The following is a 19354-nucleotide window of genomic DNA, read 5'->3' as shown; positions in this document are numbered from 1 at the left end:
CAGGCTTTGGAAAACCCATACTCCTAAAAAACAAACAAACAAAGACTTTGAAGTCAGATGTGTAAACACATGGAAAGTAATTATGCAGCTTAGTGATAAACCCACATCATACAGTATGTTACATCTCTGCAAATCAATCCTTTGAGTACCGATGAGTCAAAAACTATCAGTGTGCAAGTGTGTTTATGTGCATGAGACCAAATTAAAAGAAAGATATGCTTTAAGTCTCTGGCCTGGATGATAAATCCAGCCCCTTGCTCTGAGAACCGCCATCATTAAAACACCCGAGAAAGCTTCGCTGTTTGGGCTCCGACCAAAGCCCCCAAACCACGGACCTCATTTCAACAAACCAGACTCTCAGCACTCATTCTCCAAACTGCAAAATGTCACTCATTAGTGCATGTCTTTCTTCAGCGGCTGGGAACTCATTAGCTCAAATCATCACGCATCATTTGATTCACCAAAAATATTAAGTAGTATTACATGAGTTTTATCATTCAAGGCAACAAAAACAAGCCCTGCTTATGTATAATAATGCAGTTTATCTATATGTGACTGAAATCTTTAAATAGAAAAAGGACAGTTGGTGACTCGTTCTTCATTATCTGTATTACAATGAACACTGTCACTGCACTACAGAGGAGAGAAGCACAGCGAGCGGCCATGAATGTTTTCAACAATATCAAATGTGTTTCAGTCTGCAGATGAAAATAATACATGAAAAAATGCACTTCTTATGCTGTTAAAATAATCGCTATATTTCTGAGTTGTTCAGATTTTTGGCATTCATTAGCATGAAGTATTTTAACCTGTTCTCACAGTTAATACAAAAGAAAAAAAAACTTCAGCACGGCCGTGGTATAGCATTTCGTACACGATAAATCTGGTGTAAATTTTTACCTGATATTGTGGCACCATGTGCTTAGGTTCCCACGTTCCCTAGCTCGCATAAGGAGACAAGCAGACGTCTCAGAGAGAAGGAGCTGCAAGTGATTCTCTAATGAGAATTTAGTACACAAAAAACAACCTCCAACAAACTACAATACTTTAGCAGGGAACAGTTTTATTGCATATTTTCCAATGATGGAAAAAACAAACTTGTTTCACCACTTGAAAACCCACCATTGAGTACAACCAGGACACGAGGACAGATGAAGAGACACGAGCGGCAGGATGATGTGCGACTGCAGAAAAACAGGTTAAAAAGCTTGACTTAAATTGAAAATTGTTTATTTTATTATGTGACAATGTTGTGCACCTGCTGAGAAGTTGCAAGGCTAAGTTACTGAAATGTTAAGCGGTTGCGTTATTTACTTTGAGACTTTTCCATCATCAGACTGATCTTTTCCCCACTGAAAAGCACAAGTTCCACAATACACTTTTAAGCAATAAAGTGCCAAATTTACCAAATATGATACTAATTAAAAATCATATATGCAAATTTATATTTAATTATTATTTTATAATTTAGGCTTTAAAGGCTTAAAATTCCCATTGAAAACAATATTACTGTGCTTGTATATGACTTGCTGTGTCGCTGTTGCACTGCTGCTGCTCGCACCTCGTGGCAGTGACTTCACACTTTGAATTAGGCAGTCTGTCATCAATGACAAGGATGGAAAACGTCCTTCATTTACTTACACATATAAATGCTGCTGCCTTCAAACAGTAATCACCAATAAAACATTGTTGGTGATTTCATTTTTTTCCTACATCACCATGACATCATTTTGAGGCTACATCATCCAACCTGTACTGTTCAGATGGTTGTTTATTATGAAAGCATTTACCTTTTTAAGCTTTGAACATTTTATCTAAAATCCATCCATCTTTTCCTCGACGACACTACAAGAAAAAAATTAAGGGAATTTCCAGAAACCGTACGAACCCCGTGTTTTTAAAACGGCTACGCTTGAAGGCCACCCATTTAGGGTGTTTTGCCGGGAGCGTCTTGCCTCCTGCTTAATCACTCAACGATGGACTGTCAGTTTCAAACAGTTACAAAAATTAACTCATCGAAAACGTACACGTGAGAGGGATTCGACTGTGTTTGCTGGAGTGCATTGGTGTGTTGAGTGCTTAAAGCAGAGCAGGTAAGTGATGAGAAACGACAGTAAAAACAAAGTTTTGCCAGACTGTAACAAACATTTAGATAATTACAGCTAAAGCAGCGATTATGCATCAGTGTACATGGATTGTATGATTCCCATTTGTAAGTATGTATATTTACTGTGCAGTAAACAATCTACTTTCAACATACTTTTGGTGGCCAAGGTGTGTCTTGTGTTGTATTATGCGCGTATAAACAGACAGTATTCGCAGCATCAGAGCACAGGAAAGAGAGGTGTGGCTCGTAGAAGCCCACGAGACGATAATGGGCTTAACATTGATGCATGAGCTCTGTGTTGAGAGGTCTGCTCCAATCAACACCGTGCAGGTCAGGAGTGTAATCAATGGAAACAAGGTTACATGTCCATAACACACCTCTTTATCACACCACAAGAGCTGAATGCAAAGAGTCCCAGCAGCCCCTGACTACTTCTACCCATCGCCCTCCATCCCCTCCACACTCGGGTCTCTTTCTTCCTCGTTCCCCTCTCACACTAATGAGACAGAAAGTAGAACATGGTGTTTTCATCTTCTCCCTGTGATTTTTTTCCCCAAACTTAGTTTTCAGGCAGCTAAAACAAAACGGGGAGCTTACTGGATGTAGCATAACATAGTATACTGTGTATTAGGTTTTCTGAAAACACAAGGAAACATTGGGCGAGGTTTTAGTTGTTCCTCTTGAGGATAAAAGCTGGTTTATGGGGAAAAATCCCCCCAATAAATATAGATTAACATCATTGCAGCACAGGTCGTCCAAGTGTGACTCAAACTGATACTGCTACAATTTCAACTTTACCTTCTTTACAATTCCAAATATGAACCGTTTAAACACTGGGATGCATACATTCACTGGTCTGCAACGATCCTCAGGTAGGCTGTGGTGTTTAAACTATACTCGACTGCTATTAAGGTGCCCGTATCATTACACCATCATCCTGAACTGTTGATACAAGACAGAGTAGATGCTGTTTACGCCACACAATCTGAACGCCGTAGCAGAAATCAAGACTCATCAGCCCAGGCAATATTTCTCAATCTTCTCTTGTCCAATTTTGGTGAGCTCATGTGAAGCAGATATGGTCTTCTCCATACTTTGCTTGTAACACGTGGTTATTTGAGTTACTGTTGCCGTCCCATCAGCTTAAAGCAGTATTTCTATTTTCCTCTGGCCTCTGGCATCAACAAGGCCTTTCTACCCAGAGGACTGCTGCTTACTGGACATTTTCTCTTCTTCAAACCATTCTCTGTAAACTCATGAGATGGATGTGCTGGAGAATCCCAGTAGATCAGCAGTTTCTGAAGTGCTCAGAACAGCCCATCTGGCACCAATAACCATGCCACTTTCAAAGTTCCCTAAATCACCTTTCTTTGTCATTCTGATGCTCAGTTTGAATTTCAGCAGGTTGCTTTTACCATATCGAAATGCACATGGCAGCACGTGATTGGCTGATTAGATAAGATATTTGAGATTTTGAGTTTTGGTCACAACCACTTGTTAAAAGGATTTCATGTGTAGCAATTTTGGTGGCTTGGCTCTAAGAGCAATATCAAGACCACCAAAACAGCACACACTAGGCAATTAATGACAACAAACAAGACACTGATGATGGATTAGAAGCTGGGGTCCAAAGTGGCTTGCAGGGGGCAACATAAGCAGTCTAATTAATGTACATCGTCTTTGATTTACTGCTAAAATGCACAGAATGGTATCTGCAGCATTTAGATCTGGATATTTGAGGGTGATTTGTCTCAGAGATTTATAAAGCATGATATCGAAAGAGCTTAAAAACATAATCATGAAATAAAATACATTGGAATTGTCATTACCACATGGTGAAAACGTACAGGTACAATTCAGTAATCTTGAAAAAGCACGGTGACATAGGTAGAGGAAAACTTTTAAAGATATACAGACTGTGTCGAGCCAGAACACACAAATAACAGAAAGAGAGCATTTTTGTGTTTGTGCATGTGTGATGCAGAAATGTGCAGGTTTGTGTATAAAATACACTTCAACAGACAGTAATGTGTTGTACAATGATAGCAGTGGAATTATCTATCACACAGACACACACACACACACACACACCCACACACACAACAGCCACAGACACCTAACATGCTTATCTAAGTGGCAATATTACACTAATACATTATAATCACACTCTTTGATCACTCTATCTGGGACATCTGCTGCACTTTGGGGAATGCAGAACTGCTTTAACTGCAGATATATACACATAACACACACACACACACACACACACACACACTATATGACAACCAAATTTTCTGTCACAATACGGCTGTGTGCAGGCAAGAGTAGGACCCAAACGCAAACTCGCAGAGACAAAAAGTAAACTCAAAAAACGCAGCTTTATTGCTGGTGTGGAGTGGGACACGAAAAACAACACAAAACTAAACAGGGGAAACTAAAGCACAAGGAGCCACAGGGGAAAACTCACACAGCTATGAGGGAGGACGCCACCCTGACAAAGAGACACATGGGGCTTAAATACACTGAGGGATAACGAGGGGGAATGAGCCACAGGAGGAGAGCACAGCTGAGAGTAATTAGGAGGATGCGACAAGGGAAGCAAAACTAGAAACATTAACATAGGACAGACTGTGAAAGTAAAACAGGAAACACACTGACGGAACTCAAGACATGTAAACTTAACAGACTGGGGAGACAGAACATAGGGACCAGAAACATGGAACAGAAAGGCACAGTAGATCAACATGAACATAACAACGCCACAGGGGAAGAGTAAAACAAAATGCAGAAACACAGGACCTCTTTCAAAATAAAATGGGAAACAAAATGAAACGCAAACATGACAACATAAGAAACACAGACATGAAGCACATGAAGGACAAGGGAGACTTAACGAGGTTGGATACACAAGGGGAATCTAATAACAAATGAACTTAGATAACCTAATGAACAAAATAAACTCAAACTTATCAAAAGACCCAGGATCATGACATTTTCCCCTCACAACAGTAACGAAACAAAACGGCAGCGCTATTAGATTAGCAGCACTCCCTTTCTCTTCCTCCCTTCCTGCCATTGTTGCTCCTATTCCCCCTCCACTGAACCTAGGATCCGTGGGCCCTAAGATGAAACAGATCAGTTTAATCTAGCTCTGCCAAGACTCCCCTCAGACCCCAGTGTTGCTACATACGGTGTAAAGGTTGCATGTCTATGATACTTAGAATACTAACAGAGTTCTCTTATTATCTGGTCTATCTAGACTGTATAAATAAAATGCAGAAATACCTTTAACAACTGTGGTTTAAAAAAAGAAGTCTGGTTGTATAGAAGGATACGAGAAAACTGCCCAATTTCTCAATTGATTTATAACCATCCATCCATCGTCATCCGCTTTATCCGAGGCCGGGTCGCGGGGGCAGCAGCCTAAGCAAAGAGGCCCAGACCTCCCTCTCCCCAGCCACCTCCTCCAGCTTATCCGGGGGAACACCAAGGCGTTCCCAGGCCAGCCGAGAGATATAATCTCTCCAGCGTGTCCTGGGTCTGCCCCGGGGCCTCCTCCCGGTGGGACATGCCTGGAACACCTCACCCAGGAGGCACCCAGGGGGCATCCTTGTCAGATGCCCGAACCACCTCAGCTGGCTCCTTTCGATGTGGAGCAGCAGCGGCTCTACTCTGAGCCCCTCCCGGATGGCCGAACTTCTCACCCTATCTCTAAGGGAGAGGCCAGCCACTCTTCGGAGGAAGCTCACTAAATATTTTCTGCATGACTTTATGGTCTCAATTGCTCATTTTATCTTACAGGATACAATATGATGCACATTTTGTAAATTCTGACCTTCTTCAGAGTAAAACAGATCATTGCAAGGCTGCGCTTCTTTGCAATGGACAGTTTGCTAAAAAAAAAAAGCAAAAAGAAGATGGCTATGACATGATGGACACATCAATCATTTACATAAGACCCAAAAATGGCATAAATATCCATCAGATATAAAGATATAAGAAGAGAAATACACATTTTTCCCCAGCCAGGTTACTGAGCATTGCTAGGCCTGTGCGACTCTTATAGGAAAACAAAACATGCAAAATATAACAGATTTTCATGGATCTGACAAATAAATTATCAATGAAAACCAATTAACTTGTTTAATCCTGTGTTTACTCTTATGTAGCTGATTGCAAAAGGGTAATAAAGTGAATAAAAGCAGTTTGATACCCTTGTGCACTGACTCAGTAGCTTTCTTTGTCTTTCTCTTAAAGAATGAGTTCGTGTCAATAAGGCTGTGAATTGGTTTGTCCTCACAGAGTCACTGGTCGGGCCATCTGACCATGCAAAACTCTACGACAGGCTGCCTGTTAATCAGCAGCCCTGTTCTGAGAGTTTCTGCGCCTTTGTGTTACTTAAGTGACAACTGAAGCGGCGCCAGGGTCAGATTTCTGAGAGCGGTTCTGAGTTTATAATTGAGTTTGGCTCTTTGGCCTCAGGAAGGGGAGGGAAATGAAAGTTAGAGAAAGTGAATAAATGAGAAGAAAAACGGACAGAAAGGAGAGCAAAAGCTGGAGGAAGAGGTTGTTCCTCTCCCTCCTGCTTCCCACTGACACTCTGTGACAATAGAGACTTTCAGCTCCCTGAATCTTATTAGCCTGTCCACTCTCTCAATCTCTTTTCTTTCAATCATTTACAAGTGCCTCCACCGAGCACAGGCCATAATTGAGATTCTTCCCATTTTGATGAAAGAAAGAAAAAGAGCATGAGGTACAAATGGGTGTGGAGGAGAGAAAAGGGAAAAGAGTCAAAAGTCTTCACGTCAGGTACCTACTTCTGCTAACATAGCGTTCATTTTGTTTATCTTCAGCACACTTTGTCCTTGTGTTAGCGATTTTACACCCTCTTCCAAGACTCATTACTGTGGATTGTGAAAATCATCGATGGCAAAGGCTATGCTCAGCTGTGAAATCCTGCCCGTGTGTCTGTGTCTGCATGTTGGGGTAAATTTATTGGATCAGAGGATTAGAGGTATCTGAGAATCTCCTCGACATGCAAGAAACACATTATCTGGTCGTGTGGGTGTGTATCTATGCAGAACACCCAGCGTGCACCCAAACAGACGAGATAAAGGGTTAACCGTGGTGTATTTACACCGCACCAACAACAAGCACAAAAGGATGAAGAGAAAGCTACAGCATTCACAAACTCATAGCTTTGTTGTCGCAAGTCATGTTGCTGGAAAATGAAATCCACCAGACAAAAAGGGAAACATGAATCTCAAGCAAAGGATAATGTGAAACTGGACTGTTTTGGATTAAAAAGAAAAAGGTTGATGTTCTGCCGCTGTCTTTCAAACAGGATGTGTCAGACCACAAGAGACAGAATTTTCAAGACAAAATAATTTCCAAAGGACCTTGACAGAAAGAGAGAGAGAAAAAACTGAGCTTATCTTTTGCAGGGAAATGAACTGCTGTCTTGAAACAAAAAAAATAAAAATAATAATGTGCTTCAAAAATGCCAGGAAATACTGTTAATACTTTCCTACAGAATATATAATATAATGTAGCCATTAGAGGGACATAAAAAATGCAGTGATTTCAGAAACAGGCGTGCTGTAAATGTTCTCTTTGTTTGGTTGATGAGTGTTTCAAAGCAAAAGGAAAAAGTCGGTCGGACCAAAGCCAGCATTTACACCCATCTGAGCTGCATCAACACAACATGTGTTTACATCTGTAGGCAAGTGCATGTCAGGTTAGGGCATAAATTATGACATACGCTGCAGTAAAAGTTACGGTGTAGATCTTGAGGAGGGTTTGGGGTTACGGCGCGCCTATGGCGTAGATTTACTACATGAGTATAAATCCAACATAAGGCCACAAGCTGAACAGGGGTGATAGTTTCTGCAAGTTAGCCAGGATTGACTCAGGTCTGAGTGAAGCAAATTCCATCAACTGACAGTAAACTGTGGGGTGACTGTGCAGACATCGGCGTAGCTGCCAAATCTTAGACCCGTCCAACTACGCGTGAGATCCAAGTGGCAGATCAGCGCTGAGATAAGTAAAGAAGAAGTCAGAACTGGAAAGTAATTGCTGAGTGTTTTCTTCAAAGTTTTTTCCACAGAATTTCAAGTTTTCAAACTGTTGCAACATCTCCCTCTGTATAATCTGTGAATCTCTGAGCTTCTGAGCTGATATATCATTAAAACAGCCGTAAAAACCAACACAATCATACACTCGTGTCTTCAACCCAGGTGTAGCGGCAGTGGTACAAAAATCGAGGGTTGCACAACTGGTCCAAGTGATACCAACGTGGCAATACATGCCAGCAGATGTGGTATCATTTTGGCCATGTAGGGCAGGGTGTAAGCAATGAGCATAAAAGCAGCCTCAGAAAGCAAAAAAAACCCCCGCAAATTTTCTTCTAGCAATCATTAGAAATTAAACAGGTAAGCTGAAATCTGGTGCAATAAAGACCACCAGGATGGCAACAGAAGCTTTTGTTTGCTGTTATTTCAACATAAATCAAATTTATTCTGCTTAGTTTTACTCAACATTGTAGCCATTGGCTGCTCAAACCCAAGTGGCTCCAGAGAAGCCTGCATCCAGTTTGAGAAATGCTGTATCATAGAGAAGACGTGCGATATTATCCAAGGACAAACATTGTGAACATTATCGATAAACCAGTTAGGACCCCAAAACACCTTCAGCAGTATCGTGATAAAAAGTGAGAGCTTGCTGAATAATAAGCAGGATTGAATGTGGCTGTTTAAGAAGTTCAGATATGTGTAAGTTATTTTACACGCATCCTTTATTTTGTCTTTTCTCACAATTCTACTAAAACTTGTCATGAAGTATAATCAAAAACAAAAACGCTGCAAGAAGCATCTTCCTTTGCGTTTGTTTTGCTCTCATGTTCAGACGTGTTAGCAGCCAAGAACTGGGAGATTTTTTTTCCTCATCAGGAAATGTTTTCTTTATTTACTGTCTGGTGTGATGCAAGAAAAACAATGTGTAAGCAAACAAGCCTTAACAAGAGATTTCATTAATGAGCGTGAATTTTAAGTAGGCCGATGAAAGTAATTACAGTGTGAAAAGCTGCAGATGCAAATACTGATTGTACAAAAGCTTGTTTTTGTTTTTGTAGTGCTGTTTCTTACATCTCGTAACAATACTTTTATCAGTGTAAAGTCCTAATTATCAGCAGCAGAGCTGCAGATCATCACCCAAACAAGCAAAGTAAAAAAGCAAAAACAAAAATAAAAACACTTAATGGCTCAAATCCACGCGCACAGTATGTTCACTGACTGTTTTTGCTCTGAGACGGAAGAAGCTGAAAGTAGGGTGCTTGAAACAGATGGAGGATGCATGTAACACAACAACGTTTCCTGGCGGGGGGGGGGGGAGAATAAAGGTAAGAAAATAAAAGCACAAAAAGATGAACGATACAGTTTCAGATGCTGAAGGACGGCAGTTGGAGAACAAACACAGACAAAAAGAAAAAAGAAAGAACATGAAAACAGTAATAACACAGGAAACACAAAGTGATGGGGAGTGACAGATCGTGTAAGCCTGTGAGCCAGATGCTAAGCAACACCACTCCACACACTGCACTGCAGTTCTGCTACTGTCGTTGTTGCTTTTGTAATTTCCTCTGTGTCACAGGCTGTCATACACCAAATATCAAGAGCCATTTACATTATAACACAGACTAGTGCGCTACAATTGATACAGAAACCCTGTTGTTGCCTCTTTGATTCATCACAACAGCCTTTAATTAACACGGAGGTCATGTGATTGCTTTCATTTCTCTGTTTGTTTGTTTGCTAGCAGGATTAATCAAAAAGTTGCAGATGGATTAGCATGAAAATGTGACCAGAGGTGGGGGTTTGGTGCAAATTAGACGTGATTAACCTTTCAAGTCGGAGCCACGCATTCTTTTTTCTTAGCAAGACATTATGTTCCACATATTCACTACTAAATATATATATATATTAAATCCTAATTGAAATAAAAAATTGTGACACTTGATGTTCTCACATAAATATCACGAAGTAATCCATACCCAGCATCCAGAAACTCAGTTTTTGCTTGGTATGGGGGAATTTTCAGCCTTGGCGGAGGGATGTAGACTTGGACTGCTCTTGCTAACAGAATGATCCTTTAATTAGTGGCAAGTAATATCTGTCTGAATAATAAGGGAGAAAGAATCCTTGCATAAACACTTGCATGAGCACATACACACATGCAAAATAAAAATGTGATATATGAAGCACATATGAGAGGAATGTTTCTTATTATGCCATTTAATATTGGGGATACTTCATTCAAAACAGTAATTCTGATGTTGGTAACCACTATCTTGATCCCCGTAGTCTTTGAATGGTGTTTTAGGTTTTGGCAATTAGTTAACGCAAAGAAAGCTAGCTAGGCTGAACTTGCTCACCCATCTGAGCTTTCACTACCAATCACAGAAACCTACGTGTTCTTGTGTTACTTTTCCCCAAATGTTGTTTTTGGCACAATTTGGATTATTCTCCCTATTACTCGATATCAAATCTGCATGACTGGCAGATGAATTAAGAGTGGCACACCAGCATGTGTCCCTTGTATAAGCATAAGTGTCTGTTTTTGGCAGTACAACTACAGGTCCCACTGCCGGTGTCCAGCTGGCACACTGACGTGCTAGTTGGCACATGTGCTGACCTCGACACACACACACACACACACACACACACACACACACACACACACACTAGTAGTTGTGTATCCCGAAACAACCAGAGTCAAAGTCATGATGACTTCAAGGCCATGAAACTGTCAGAGCACTGTGTTTGGAGTGGTCGTTGGGACAGACATGAAGTAGTGCAGGAAGCTCGAATCAGGCTGCCAGAGAATTACAATCCAGACACAACTGTTCCTGATGCCAGGACATCATCCAGGAATAACATAGCAAAATACATAATTATCGAGTATTGAGTTTAAGTCAAAGCTGAGGTGTGAAATAACGTGTAGCAGCTAAAAGCAACTTTTTTGTTAATCTAACACTGAGATCACATCAAAAATCATCACTTGTTTTTTTTAGAAAATTGAGTATCTGCATGTTTAATGATGTGGAAAACATACAGTATCTGTCCTTTATATGCAAGCATTCTCTCAGCTCACAGCAGGTTCACAGTAGATGAACAGCCATGTTTGATTTGGCAGACTTTTATCCCAGACACCTTTTGTGATGCAGGGATTTGTCTCTCCTCCTTGTCTTAAATCAGGGATTTTTCACAGTTAAGCAAATGTGTTAACCACTGCAGTCATTCCACTTAAACACAGCACTGAGTCAAAAAAGTTAAAGAGGAGACCTCTGCAGCATCCTGCTTAGTTCAAATAAGTTCCTGTGTTAACAAACTAACCTGTCAATACGACATCCTCTGTCCCATAACTCAGTTATAAGTTCCTTATGTCTATGTTAATAGTAGCTGCCAAACTAACATAGATGACGAGCTACACGGTCCTGCAAACTTTAAGCCAAAAAGACTAGAAAAGGACCAGAGAGTGTCTTCTCTTTCCAAGGCTATAAAATATCTTGCACAAAAACTTTTCACAAGCTCTCAAATGTCGATTTCTTCACACAGAGAAAGATAACACTTTATTATATTGCAGGCAGGAGTAAGACTAAACCCCTGCAAGGATTCTACCATCAAAGGCCATTTTATTCATTTAAATTGCTCGTCCTGTCCAGGGTTGCAGACCCAAACGCAGACTTCATAAACAAACCCTTACTGAGGTGATGCAGGTAATCCAAAAGGCAGCAAAAAAATACCATCAATTCCACAGAGCACACACAAGGGAGGACAGACAGGAACCCAGTATGACTCACAACAAGGAACAGAAGGAAACAGAGGCCTTAAATACACACAGGAGGTAATCAGGGAGAGTGGAAACACCAGGGTATCAAAACACAGCTAAAACTAATTAAAACAATTAGTTTAAAGAAAGTAACAAAGGAAATTAAATTAATAGCAAGGCACAAGAAACAGGAATGACCAAATTAAACAGGAAATAGCTAAATGGGACTCACATACAGTACTAGAGACGAAAACCAAAACACAAAAAGACACAAATGAGGCTGGAATAAACTAAAGGATCAAACATCTGTACAAACACAAATAACTAGAAGAAATAAACTATCAAAGTTATTGGAGTAAAATAAAGAAATAAATAGAAATGATATAACAAAACAACCAAAAATAAACATAAACCACACCATGACAGGCCCCTAGTTGTATGGCGTTATTTTTGTGCCACTATTCTGAGCGCTCATAAAAAAACATTTGCAGGTGCAAGTGTTGTATTTTGAGAACAAATTTATTTTGAACGAAGAAAAGCAAAATTTGAGTGAACAAAATTCATTGCTGCGTGCAAAAAATGTATTTCAGTGTTTGCTATTATACACACACACACACACACACACACTAGCATAAATGTTGAGAGCGCAAGCAACGCATTGCAAGCAAGCGCAAATGCAAAAACTGAGCGAGAGGGGCTGCTATTGTGTGTGTGTGTGTGTGTGTGTGTGTGTATAATAGCAAACACTGAAATACATTTTTTGCACGCAGCAATGAATTTTGTTCACTCAAATTTAGCTTTTCTTCGCTCAAAATAAATTTCTTCTCAAAATGCAACACTTATACCTGCAATTTTTTTTTTTTTACGTGCGTACGTGTATTGAGAATTGCAAACATAGGAAGAAGACCGTTTCTGGCTTATCTTTGGTTGACCTTGAAGATGAACTAGTAGCCTAGAAACTACCATCGACATGTTTTGATGAACATGATGTCAAATATGAAATACCTCTTCTTGCAATAATGATTTCCTGTCAAGTGCTTGTTCTTTCGCTTCAATTCAAGAGGTTAGTTGATTTCCTCTCAACATTACCAGGCACTCTAGTGGAGGATACAACCCAATCAGCGACTGATCATACAAAATCTATTATCAGCCAATGGAACACTTTCTTGTGCTGCAGTTTTATGAATTAAAACATTTAATTGGCGACGGAAGAGATGACTCTGATTACAAACTAATGACAAGAAACGCAGCGTCTTTGTCTGTGAGCTAAGCATTCCCTGCTACTGTTAATCAAAGCTGCATTTATTTTATTTGAAATACAGAGAAATGAAACAAGAAGGAGCAGCCAGAGCGAGCGGTTAGATGAAGCGCTGCAGGTGACAGGCTGCACACCTCCAGCTTCTCGGGGAGGTGACCAACTGCTTTCACTGTGCCCTGCTGTTTGTGGACTCATGCCGTGTGCAGCATGAAAAGACCACAGTTGCTCACAGAATGCTGGAAAGGAGCCAATTATTGCATGACTTTCTTTATTAAGAACAACAAGAGGTTGCGTTGCTGCCCAGAGAAGTCGTGACCTGTAATATTAAGCCACATATACCACGGGAATCAAAGGATCAGCCCAGGCCAAAATCTCCTGATTGTTAACAAAATTCACTCTGATAGATGTAGGCTTGTGTGCAAAGACAGCTGCAGTCATCTACAGTCCATCACCATAGTAACAGTACACACAGCGTTAGCAAGCTAACACCAACTAAGATTTGCATGTATGCCTGTTTATGATTTGAACACTTCAATAACAATCTGGCTGCGCCTCTAGTTCCTTGAGATCCAACACTAATAACTTCCTGGACACCGTGTAAATTATAATCTGTAACTACATCCACACCATAATTCTCCAACATGTAGGACTATTTTGAAAAAAAGATATATATTCAACACATATTTAAAGAAGTTTAAAGACACAAAGGAGGTGTTTTCAATTGAGGACATACTCACACTCACTAAATTAATTTAAAACAAAAAACCCTTTTGGCTCAGCTGTGAAAATCCTAACAGGTGTCGGTCTTGCTAGATCAACTGTATCCCAAATACCAGCAAATGCACAGAGAGCTGCAAGTATTTTTAGCAGTACTTTAAACAGAGAAAGAAGTAAATGCTTCTTCATGGAGCAGGTGGTGTCAAGTAAATATTTCTAGCTGAGCCAAATGTGACATTTGACACTTCTGAAGGCCACGCTTTGACACTTCTTGCACGGATGTGTGCGTTTGTATGCATGTGTGCAGAAACACACGCAGACACCTACAGACAGACACACTTAAACCCATCTGAGAGTATCAGTGTCCCTGTGTTCACGTCTGTCTTGATCTTCCTCAGCTTTAATCTTCTTTCCTTCTTTTCTCCCTGGAATTTTTTTTTATTTTTTTTATGTCCATCACCATTAAAGGCCATCGACATACGTCCAACTGTGTTTGGACTCAAATCACATACCACACACATACACATACACACTAAAATGCACGCAGGCATCAATCAAAAAGTCATACCGATCTGGAAAGAGCAAGGTGGCAGATGGGCAAACAGTTGGAGGGCTCATAAGAATATTTAAGAATAATCATGAAATATTTACATTTAAAATTTGAGAAAGAAAATGATTCTACGTAACTATTACGGTGTATGCTTTCTTAATCAATGTGTCTGAATTTGGGTTCAGTTTAGGTTAAGTTTAGTTTAACTCTAGTGTTTGAGGTTTTTTGGAATGACTGGTGATATTTATGATGTTAGTCTTTAATTTGTGCTATTACTTTATAGTTATTCTGATTGTCTGATTCTGTTAGTCTGATTGCTTGATTACTTTCACCTGAGTCTCGTTAAGGAAAACTTAATTTGACCTCTAAAAGCGGTTTTGCTGTGGCTCATTATTTCCTGAGTTACACTCTATTGTAATTACATTAGCTGTAAAATAACTTAATGATTGCAAGGGTGAAGTGTGAGCTATATGTTTAAATTTAAATGACTTGCAGCATCAAGAAAAGAACAGAACAGCTACTGTGTTTTGCACCATATGGCTTCTTTTTTCCTTTTTTTAAAGTTGCCGCAATTAGTGAAACAAGCAGTGAAAAACTACCACAGAAGTCATCTGTGCTTGTCCTTACAGTCCCAGCAACATCAGCCGCAGCAGCACAATGAATCAAAGCAGCTTGATAAGTCAGACCCTCGTTTACTCCGGAGTGCATCAACATAATTAGGAGCCACAGAAAGTCATGCATGAATCCCCCCAGAAAGTAGTTGAAGTAGAAAATTGAGTTTTCTGTGCAAGAACAAGAGTTTTAGAGTGTCATTTTTATTATTGTAATTAGCATTATTACTTATACAGTATTTTCTGAATTTCTGCATTACTCAACTTCCTATAAGCTCCTTGCTGCTCACAAGGAGCATGTGGCCTGCCGGAGAAAGCTTCCTAACTCCATATCCTTTTTGAGTCTAGAAAAGCCGCTTTAAAGCTGCAGGGTGGCATTATTATTATTAATATTTCCCCTGCTTTCAGGGATTGTTTAGGAAGCAGATATATTAAACTGGTTCCCACTGTCTTGTGGGAGGAAAAAAAAATATTTCTTGGTCCTGGTTTTTGCTTGCTGTGCAAAAAGCTAACCTGGCTTTAAACAATGTGTATGATATGTCTGGAATTGCTCACCTGTGAATTTTTTGATTTGCCTGCAGTGTTGTGGTGGGTGGTGGCTAGTGCTAAATGTTGCAGAGATATCGGCAGAACTCATCTGGTACGTCTTCTGAACCAAAATATGGATTGCTTCATCTGTTTGATTAGATAGTTGACCTGTTCTACAGTACATTTATACGACTATGCAAACATTTATTCACAATCTAAGGCGCGCTACATATAGTATAATAGTAAGATCAAATATGCTTCTTTTAAAAGCAGCCTTAATCTGTTCAAACACTGGCAGCCTAAAATTGAATAACAGACTCACTAAAAGCCATACTGTGACTGTTTTTAAATTACTGTGGAAATCAGATTAAGGCCTTTCTGCCCAAAGTAATAAGAGCTATTTTGACTTTAAAAAAAAAAAGATTTTAATAAGTAATGGGTATCCTTTATAAAGAATATGGAGCAAAGAGGCTAATGAGTTTAAATGAGCCATTTAAAGAGTACATGGCCCTACTCACAACAGGAAATGTAACAGTGGAGGTGCACGTAAGACAGAGAGGAAAACCGAGAGTTGACAGAGAGGGGCTGAAAACACCCCGAGGTATGAAGGAAAATGCAGTCCGTTAGAAAAACCGAGACAGTGTGAAAGGTAGAAGGTAATGCTTTCAATCTCTCCACCTGGTGGTGTTTACCCAGCCGGAGGCCCTGACAGGCTAGTGCAAACTTTTCCCACACCTGGGGTCTATGCCGCTTTCCTCTCTCCTCTTATAACCCTGACTTCTAGGATAAAACATGGCAAATTTCTCCTATTCAACAAAGATCACCTGCAGCATACCTGTGCACGTTAATGATTTATGTTTTACCAGCAACGTAAACCAGAGCTCGTTTCGATTGATTGTAGTCCTTCAGCATTTATACTCAACTTTTATTAATATAAAACCTTGCAAAAATGTTCCCTCAACCAAAACTCATTTTCTTGGCCTTGAAATTTTAAGGCACCCCCCCCAGAAAAAAAACCCAAACTAAGACTAAGTTAGAGGCATTTATTACATTTCATTATTTATTACAGTATTTTCCTTATTACTTACGGTCTTTGCAGAAATGTCTGCAGCACATGCACTGGAGCATATAAACTCAAGCAATAGGTTGTTGTGGCCCCAGTCACACAGGCCTAGAGACAGAGACACCCTGGCAACCACGGGTCACTAGGGAAAAATGTGTTTTCCTTGAACAGCAGGCCAGTTGTTGCTGGAGGTGGCTGGGAGTTGCTTGGTAAAATCGATCACAAAGAGGTATGAGGTGCAGCACCAGAAGCCTCCTCGTGATTGCTTTTGTCACAAGCAGATTGCCACAGTCGCCAGTTAGTTGGCCAGTTGATGTCATTGGCCACCATGTGTAGTTACATTTCTTGAAAGGCACATGTGAAATTACGCTGTAGGTTTTGTAGTTATGACATAGCTACAGCGTAGATTTCCCACTGAAGCATAAATCCCAGTCCCCTGGAAACATTTGCCTTCAAAGTAAAAGTTGGACCTCGCACAGCTTACAGGGAAAACTCAAGGAGAGCGAAGTTTAAAGGTGTTTATATACCCACGTCTGCCTTGGAGAGCGCACAAATATCAGTCACAATTATTAAACCTGAATGATTTTACATGCCAGCAAATAACAAAGATTGGAACAGGCACGGTCCAATTTATATTCATCATCAGCTACAGATCTAATCTTGTACAGAGGCATATGATGTTCACAGCAAAATAACACAAAGTATAAACATTTACAGCACCAAACACACACACACACACACACACACACACAAATCACAGCTTGTGTGTCTGTATAAACATGTCTGTAGCCGATGATGATATATATCATCTATCTATAGGAATGAGAAGAGACAACGTGTCATTCCTTTCATTTCTGAAGAAACACACACCTAAGCCAATTCAATTACAGATATATACTCACAAGAACGCACATACACACGCACACACACGCACGAGTGAACCGCTCAATAGCAATATATCATAGCCCTCATAACAAATGAGCTATTTTCACCTCCTGTTCTTGTACGTTGTGCCCTGCACAGCAAACACTGATTCGACAGAAGAAAATACAATGATGAAATCACTGCAGTCTGAGCTAATAGGACTATCATGAAGTTACAGCACTATTTCAAATAGTGAGGAATTAGTTGTTTTGAATTATTTTTAAGTTTTCACTGAAACCAAAACTTAATATTTGATCATTATGAGCATGATGGCATAGAATATTTCCTCCACAGTGCTTATGTAGTGTACATAAGATATTAGTTGTAAATAATTTTCTGTATTGCATTCAATATGTTTGCAGCCGTTTTTATTCTTAGATGACGAAAATGAAAAAAATCAAATAAAAAGGAGTTGATGCATACAGTAGAGTACAAAAGCATCTAACCTAATTACCTGTTTTTAATCCTCTCGCACTAGAGCAGGCTCTGAATATGAAGGCTCACCTTTGTTAGAATAGGATAAAAGTTGCCTTTCGTAAAAACTTTTCAGCTTTATTATAAAATCAGCCCAGCAACTAGTGACTCTACGTGTGCGATACTGAACAGATTAAGTGCGGTACACCCCTCATTTATTCATATTTCTCTTCCAAAGAGCCAGACATTTTTGTACGTCTTTTAAAGTGGGTTTTTTTTAATGCCTTTCAAAGTTTTTCTTCAGATTGTGGCTGCTTTTTCTCTCATTTTCAGTCCAGTCCTTACCCTGCAACCAAGATGTCCATCTCAGCATCTCTTGACTGCAATGAGTAATCTACTGACATTTAGCAGTGAGATTTTACACACTGTAAATTTACTGAAATGAATGAAGGAGAAAAGGCTGTGGTATGCTAAATTATGACAGAACTGGACTGATAATCATTGACAACCAATCTTATGGACTCATAAATCCAATTTATCAATTTTGGGTTCAAATCATCATCAGTATGTACATGACTGGCACAACAGAGACATCTACAGCCATCTGTAAAACATGGTGGAGGCTCTGTCATGGTTTGGAGCTGCATTTCAGGCAGTGGAGTTGGAGATCTCATCAAAATTCATGGAATTATAAAGACAGAAAAGTACAGCTTTTCAGCAATGATCCCAAACACACTGCCAATTTAAAAGCAAACCTGGATAGAAAAGCACACGTCAGTAATGGATGGGCCTCCCCAGATCCCAGGACTCAACATTACTGAAGCTGTGTGGGATCATCGTGACAGATAATGAAACAAAAAGGCAGCAAACATCCAAAGAAGAGCTTTGATTGTCCTTCAAGAAGCCTGGAGAACTATTCCTGAAGACTGCATCAAGAAATTACAGAAAAGCTGGCTAAGAGTGTTTAGGCTGTGTTGAAGAATAAAGGTGGTTGCACCAAATATTGATTTTCAAGCTGTATTTCCATGCATGTTTTGACATGTTTGAATACATTTCTCCAACCATTTCCCATTTTCATAGCAAACTATTATAGAAATGAGGGGTGGCTTAGGATGTGCACATGTTCATCTTCAAATTCATGGAGTCTGATTTGTATTGTAACAGAGGCCTAGCAGTCCTCCCCTCATTTACTACTCTCCTGCAGTTGGAACAGTGATAACTGAGTATATGAGCAATCATATAAAATGGTAAATAAAGTTTTTGGCAGGGGAAAAAATGCAACTAGTGGCAAAACACATTCACTACGTACACAATTTCAGTGAACTTTTGTTTGTGTGTGATTTCACCAAGGAACTGT

General features: G+C 39.8%; 1 protein-coding gene across 1 annotated transcript in view; it reads right to left on the bottom strand.

The window, feature by feature from the left end:
* Window positions 1-19354, bottom strand: part of b4galt2 (UDP-Gal:betaGlcNAc beta 1,4- galactosyltransferase, polypeptide 2) — a 212861-nt gene that overhangs the window by 103440 nt on the left and 90067 nt on the right. The gene's annotated exons all lie outside the window — the stretch shown is intronic.

This window comes from Haplochromis burtoni, unplaced genomic scaffold (genome assembly GCF_018398535.1).
Source record: "Haplochromis burtoni strain Fernald_Lab_line unplaced genomic scaffold, NCSU_Asbu1 Contig_3, whole genome shotgun sequence".
NCBI lineage: Eukaryota > Metazoa > Chordata > Actinopteri > Cichliformes > Cichlidae > Haplochromis > Haplochromis burtoni.
The sequence above is the reverse complement of the archived record's forward strand: the minus strand, read 5'-3'. Positions and strand labels throughout refer to the sequence as shown.